The sequence below is a fragment of the Botryllus schlosseri genome, chromosome 14, assembly GCF_051294905.1.
Source record: "Botryllus schlosseri isolate E-star chromosome 14, Bs_hap1, whole genome shotgun sequence".
Lineage (NCBI taxonomy): Eukaryota > Metazoa > Chordata > Ascidiacea > Stolidobranchia > Styelidae > Botryllus > Botryllus schlosseri.
In genome coordinates this window covers 20,381,893-20,388,445 of record NC_137249.1, presented here as the reverse complement: position 1 = coordinate 20,388,445, position 6,553 = coordinate 20,381,893, and the positions used below count along the sequence as shown (strand labels likewise).

The 6,553-nt window shown below is 39.0% G+C and overlaps 2 long non-coding RNA genes across 2 annotated transcripts; one reads left to right on the top strand and one right to left on the bottom strand.

The window, feature by feature from the left end:
* The first annotated feature begins 2,533 nt into the window (after window positions 1-2,533).
* LOC145456065 (uncharacterized) lies at window positions 2,534-4,356 on the top strand. Its single transcript, XR_013920487.1, has 2 exons — window positions 2,534-3,424; window positions 3,485-4,356. It is a non-coding gene; the product is annotated as an uncharacterized LOC145456065 (long non-coding RNA).
* LOC145456064 (uncharacterized) lies at window positions 3,843-6,011 on the bottom strand. Its single transcript, XR_013920485.1, has 2 exons — window positions 4,851-6,011; window positions 3,843-4,106 (listed from the first exon to the last, which is right to left on the bottom strand). It is a non-coding gene; the product is annotated as an uncharacterized LOC145456064 (long non-coding RNA).
* Window positions 6,012-6,553: the final 542 nt, after the last annotated feature.

The window sequence follows — 6,553 nt, the reverse complement described above, 5'->3', positions numbered from 1 at the left end:
CTTTTATGCTGTCGTATATGGATTCACTTGGGATAATTATTTCTCAGTTATTGTTCAGACATTCAAATATCGTATATTCAAAATGTAATAGGTTTATGTCAAGTCGTATATGGACCGATTAGTAAATACTTTGTTTTACAGAATAGTAACGACCTTTACAGTTGAATAAAAAATTATCGGTCATATGAATACAACCAGGATGAATTAATTCAAGTTTGTGAGTTGTAGCGATATAATCAAGTAAGTGAAAACTAGATTTTTAACACTTGTTAATGTTGTGAATAATTCTTTTGAGTATGGTAAGATGTTAAAATGTCGCTTTGACAATTGAAAAGCCGGATCGCGAATAGAGTTGTGATGTTTCATTACTTGTTTCGAATCAATGTGTGTATAATCTCTAAATATGACTGGGTTGAAAGTTGTTAGTCATGTTTGTCAATCTATTTCAATTCAGACTATGTCAAAGTCCAAATATTTCATTTTGGATTATCTGGATTTACCTTTAGTACATCCGCGAATGGATTTAAAGTTGGTAAATTACCAAAATGATTGAATATTATCGGGTTAGAGATATTTGGTATTGATTCTATAACTGTTAAAACAGCGGCGTGGAATGTGTGAATGATCCGATGTGGGTGAATGTTGGTGTCAGTAATATTCAGGTTACGTTCGATTCAACAGATTGCGTTAATAGGATTTGTCAAAGGATTTGAGTTGGGTCGAGTCAATACATTCAAATACGATTCAACTTGATTTGTGTAGTGAGTTACATTTCAAGTTGACAAACTAACACATTGATTGAATATTTTCATGGATCTTATCACGCAACTAAAGTCAGCCACTATTCGAGAGGCATGAAACATATAGCGATCGCGGGCAAGTGTCAAATTGTTGGTTTTCGAATCACGGTCTGCGCTGGTACTGTTATTCATTACTTATTACTTGATAGTAACAACCATCGACACATTACACTGTAGCGATTGGGATGTATGTAATGACAAGACGCGAGAAATGGTGATGTCTTTGGTGTTATCTTGTGAGCGATCGTGGGATTTGTTACCTATTTCACACGTTTTTGAAGTGTTGGTTTGTGAACGCGGCTATTGTTGATATTTGAATCACCGTCTACGCCGGCTCTGTGGCAAACCAATTACCAAAATATTACATTGTCAACGATCGGCATGTATGTAACAGCGAGTCGCGAGCGATGGTTATGTCTTAGGTATTATCTTGTGAGCGATCGCGGGATTTTACCAATATTTCACACCTTTTTGGAGTGTTAGTTTGTGAACGCGGATATTGTGCGACGGTTCTGTGACAAACTTATTGCGGAAATATTACCTTGTGCGTAATTCCTACCTTTGTAACATCAAACCATGAGAGATGGCTATGTCTGGCGTGTTATCTTGTGAGCGCTCGTAGGATTTTACAAATATTTCACACCTTTTTGGAGTGTTAGTTTGAACAGCAGACTATTCTGTAGATGTGAAACAGCTGAAGGTGTGAATAATCCGATCTGAAAGTCGGCGTGCTATTCAGGTTACGTAGGAATCAATAGCGAGGAAAGACTTAGAACACGATCGGTCATTTGTCACGACTGAACTACGACATCATATATAATAATTTACGATATACACATTAACAAAGGTTCATTCACATGACTATCTACTTGATACATATTCAACACCGTGCGAGAGATGCCTGAAAGGGCGAATCACGGCCGCACCCATAAGAACACATGGCGAGTCACCAGAGACCGCGTAAGAATACATGACAGGCGAATCACGGCCACCGCCTATAGCAAAAATGGCGAGTCACCAACACGAGTTTTCGCGGCGAGTCACCGACGCAGCCTATACCTGAAAGGGCGAATCACGGCCGCACCCATAAGACCAAATGGCGACTCACCAGCGGAGGGGGGGGGTCGAAAAGGGCGAATCACCAACACGAGTTTCGCGGCGAGTCACCAGCGGGCCCATAAGAGCCCCTGCCACATCACGGCCGATCTATATAACTACTTACCGGAATTGTAGCTCTAGGCCTTCGGGAACATGGAGAAATCTTGGTCAATTTCATACCCCCCAAAATGTCAAAATATGCCAATATCTCTCTAAGTACAATAGCCAGGGAAAAGTTATTGCGTGCAATCGATGTAACTTTCAGAGTTATACACTCTGATACCGGAATTGTAGCTCTAGGCCTTCGGGAACATGGAGAAATCATGGTCAATTTCATACCCCCCAAAATGTCAAAATATGCCAATATCTCTTTAAGTGCAATAGCCAGGGAAAAGTTATTGCGTGCAATCGATGTAACTTTCAGAGTTATACAATGTGATACCGGAATTGTAGCTCTAGGCCTTCGGGAACATGGAGAAATCTTGGTCAATTTCATACCCCCCAAAATGTCATAATATGCCAATATCTCTCTAAGTACAATAGCCAGGGAAAAGTTATTGCGTGCAATCGATGTAACTTTTAGAGTTATACACTCTGATACTGGAATTGTAGCTCTAGGCCTTCGGGAGAATGGAGAAATCTTGGTCAATTTCATACCCCCCAAAATGTCAAAATATGCCAATATCTCTCTAAGTATAATAGCCAGGGAAAAGTTATTGCGTGCAATCGATGTAACTTTCAGAGTTATACAATCTGATACCGGAATTGTAGCTCTAGGCCTTCGGGAACATGGAGAAATCTTGGTCAATTTCATACCCCCCAAAATGTCATAATATGCCAATATCTCTCTAAGTACAATAGCCAGGGAAAAGTTATTGCGTGCAATCGATGTAACTTTTAGAGTTATACAATCTGATACCGGAATTGTAGCTCTAGGCCTTCGGGAGCATAGAAAAAACTTGGTCAATTTCATACCCCCCAAAATGTCAAAATTTGCCAATGTCTCTCTAAGTACAATAGCCAGGCAAAAGTTATTGCGTCCAATCGATATAACTTTTCGAGTTATACAGTCTGATACCGGAATTGTAGTTCTAGGCCTTCGGGAACATAGAGAAATCTTGGTCAATTTCATACCCCCCAAAATGTCAAAATATGCCAATATCTCTCTAAGTACAATAGCCAGGGAAAAGTTATTGCGTGCAATAGATGTAACTTTAAGAGTTATACCATAGCAATTTACAACGTAGCTGGCATGGAGACTCGATCTGGTAACTTGTGGTTTGCAGCTCCCCCTAGTGGGTGGGTAACCAAATATGACGATGCCGTTGCTGTAGTGCGGATTGTGCTGGTTTTTGCTGTAAATTGAACTCATTTGGAGTTCGGATATTTCTTGGATATGGTATTCAATGAAGAGTAATTGCTAAGAATTTTAGACAACGGTAGTATCTCCCTCACGGAAAGTATTTTCTATCGCTTCGTAGAACGTCTATGCAGTGATATTGGGATATTTCCAGCAGACATTTCAAGTAAAGTTTGACATCCAGTTCTTCCCGGTGAATTTAGTCTGATACGAATATTACGCTTAGAAACTCTTGGCATGGATTTATATATTCCTGGATTGATGATAAACTCACTGCACATCAAGAGCCTGCTGTTTTGAAAGTTTCCAGGGGCAAAAAACAGCGTTCACCGTTCAGGGCTGTGGGCTATGGTTTTGGTGTCCCGGAGACACTAAAATTTCAGAAATCAAGAACATTTCGGCGACCAGCATTATCTACCTGTGCTTATCAATAGTGAATTGCATCCAGGAGGTAATACTACAAGACTTCAATCAAATTTTCATGGGCTAAAATTGGAAATGTTGCGATGATAATACTGAATGCCCGCTAATCATATTGTGGAACCACCTTCCTCCAACTACGTATGAAAAAATCGAAAGATTCATTCCTTCAAGATCCTCCAGTGGAGGTATTTTTATTACCAATGATGACGAAATATTCTAATGTACATGACTGGTTCACTATTAACATGCAGATCGCAGAATAGTACGACTATATATGTAAATTGAATTCAATCGGACATATCCTCCAATAGATCTTCACGAATCCTCAAGAATAGACAGAAGATATTTGCTTGCGCCCAAAGAGTCGTTCTTCTGGCTGATGGTTGGGACAGAATCCCTACTTCGAGGACGTATGACTTCCAAATCTGTCAACAGACAGCAAATTATCAATGTACTATATTGACAGTTGAAACTCACCATGCAATTACTGAACATCCATTTCATTCGTACATGATTACATATGCACTTAAGGACAGCAGAAATTCCAAATCGCAAATCTGCTTTCCTACACAAATCCAAGTCTGATTTAGGATTTGCACACGTCATTATTGTTGCTCTGGTGATATTTATTTAATATAAATGATGCAATTTCTCAGCAATAAAAATGGCAAATTATGTGTATGTTCCTTCCTTTTCAATTTTTGTTCAAGGTTATCAATGCATTTCACATGCAAGGCCATACAGGAAGTATAAAAACTTGTTTCGCATTACATCTACGTAACAATTTTCACTGGAGAATATGTCAGTATTACACTGTTAGTGATGACTAGGGCGAATATTTTTTGACATGTCAAAAGAGTCAAAATTTTTATCAAAATTGTTGCGTTGACCTTTTGTCAAATTTGTTACCGGTGTGAAAAGTTTTTTTGCAAACTGCATTTCGTTGGTGTTGTATAGGAGCTCCTCTATGGCAAGCACATTTCTCGTAGTTGAAGAGAGGGAAAACTACTTCTATATACTCATTGGCGACATCTCTGTGCATGAAAAGACGTATAGTCCTACATCTTGGACACCAGACCAGTATAGTGGAGACAGTGATCCAGCACGTAGATTGACGACGCACTGAAGAAGCTGGAAATTGAAAGAAATAATTTCGTTTTAATGCTTACCAATTCAGCCAGGTACATGAGCTTCTTCACAAAACAAACAGATCCAACTATAGATATGTAGAAAATTTCACATTATACGCGAAGATGCAAAATTGTGCAATGTGGAATTTCGTATTGCCATCTGCATCATTGTATCCAAATTTCAGACAACTCTGAGAGTCATTTTAAAAAAAAGCAGAATCCTTGAACTGTCTGGAGCAGTGTTTCTCAACCTTTTTGTCTTCGTGAACCACTTTTAGACCGTCCCGCCACCAGTTCAAATTAAGCTCCGTCATCGTCATCTATAATTATTAACTGTAGGCTAGTGATAAACAGCGAGAAAATGACTTTTATTGAAAATAACGGCGCTTCTTTGATAGTGGCCACACATCGAACAATGTTCACCATAATCAACAATAAATGATTCCCTTAAGCATTTCAAAATTTATAAACATCAAAATAAATTATTTTTCGCGTCTGGTTAGGTTGGAGGCGGGTTAGGAAATCGTAAGATTGGGGTCGTAGGTGCGTTAGGGAGAGGGCTGTGGTTAGGGTAACGTAAGATTAGCGTTTGGGGAGCCGGTTATATGGGCAAGTTTTTGATGCACTAAAAACCTGAAAAAGTTGCATTCATTTTTTTAAATTTTAACAAAGTTGCAGAAGTTGCATTTATACAATTTTTTGAAGTCATGAGGGTATGAGATACTCGAAAGGTTCCAGCAGTTAAAAATTTGCATGGTGTCTGCTTGTTCCGTTTCTACCTTCGCTATTCAATCGCTCATGGTTACATTTTTATTTACATAGGGTTCGCACAATTCACCAGTTAGTTCAGTGAGTTTCATGACTAACGGAATAGTGGGTATGCCGCATACCCGAAAAAATAGCTAGGTAAACACGGCACACCCAGTATACCTGCGTCCGGCGCGTATGGTGGGCTGCATTGTCACTTGAATTCCATTAATTTAGTCTTTATTCTAGTTTTATAGCATATTTTGCGCAATACTTGATAAAAGTTGCATGAAAAATATAGACAGAAGTTGAAAAAAGTTGCAACATAAAACTCCTCCAAACAGATTAAAACACCATACTTCATACATTATGAGTATTTACAAAGCTTCCAGATGCTGTAAAAAGTTGCAAAAACTTGCCCTTTTGAAGGTGGGTAGGGTACCGTAATATTAGGGTTAGGGTGAGCGACGTGAGCGTGTAATGTTAGGATACGGTACCCTAGGGTTAGCGGTTAGGGTGAATGTACTAATAATGCAGTGGTGAATGTAGTAATAACGCGAAACACTTCAAACAACACCTTTGGGTATGATCACAGCATATATAATACCGTTACCAAAATTTGTTATTGAGCCCAACGTCGTGTCGGAAATTAATTATTATTATCTGTAGATGAAATACAACAGTGATAGCATAGCAACAGTTGATTATAGCAACGGTACCTTCCTACTACCATAACTAATCTTCACTACGTCACTCAGCACATAGGCCTACAAAACATTCCATTAAAATATTTCCGCGACCAATGTTTAGTCGGCATCCCTAAAAGGCTAAAACCATTCTTGTTATGCTTGCAGTTGGGACGGAATCTTGTATAAACCTGTCATTGCCTGCACTATAGCAGTTGCAAAATTAAAGTCAGCACCATATCTACCATTTCTGCCTCTCTTGCGCTAAATGAACAGAGATGCGCCGCGTTCTTGTGTTTCAACTAGATT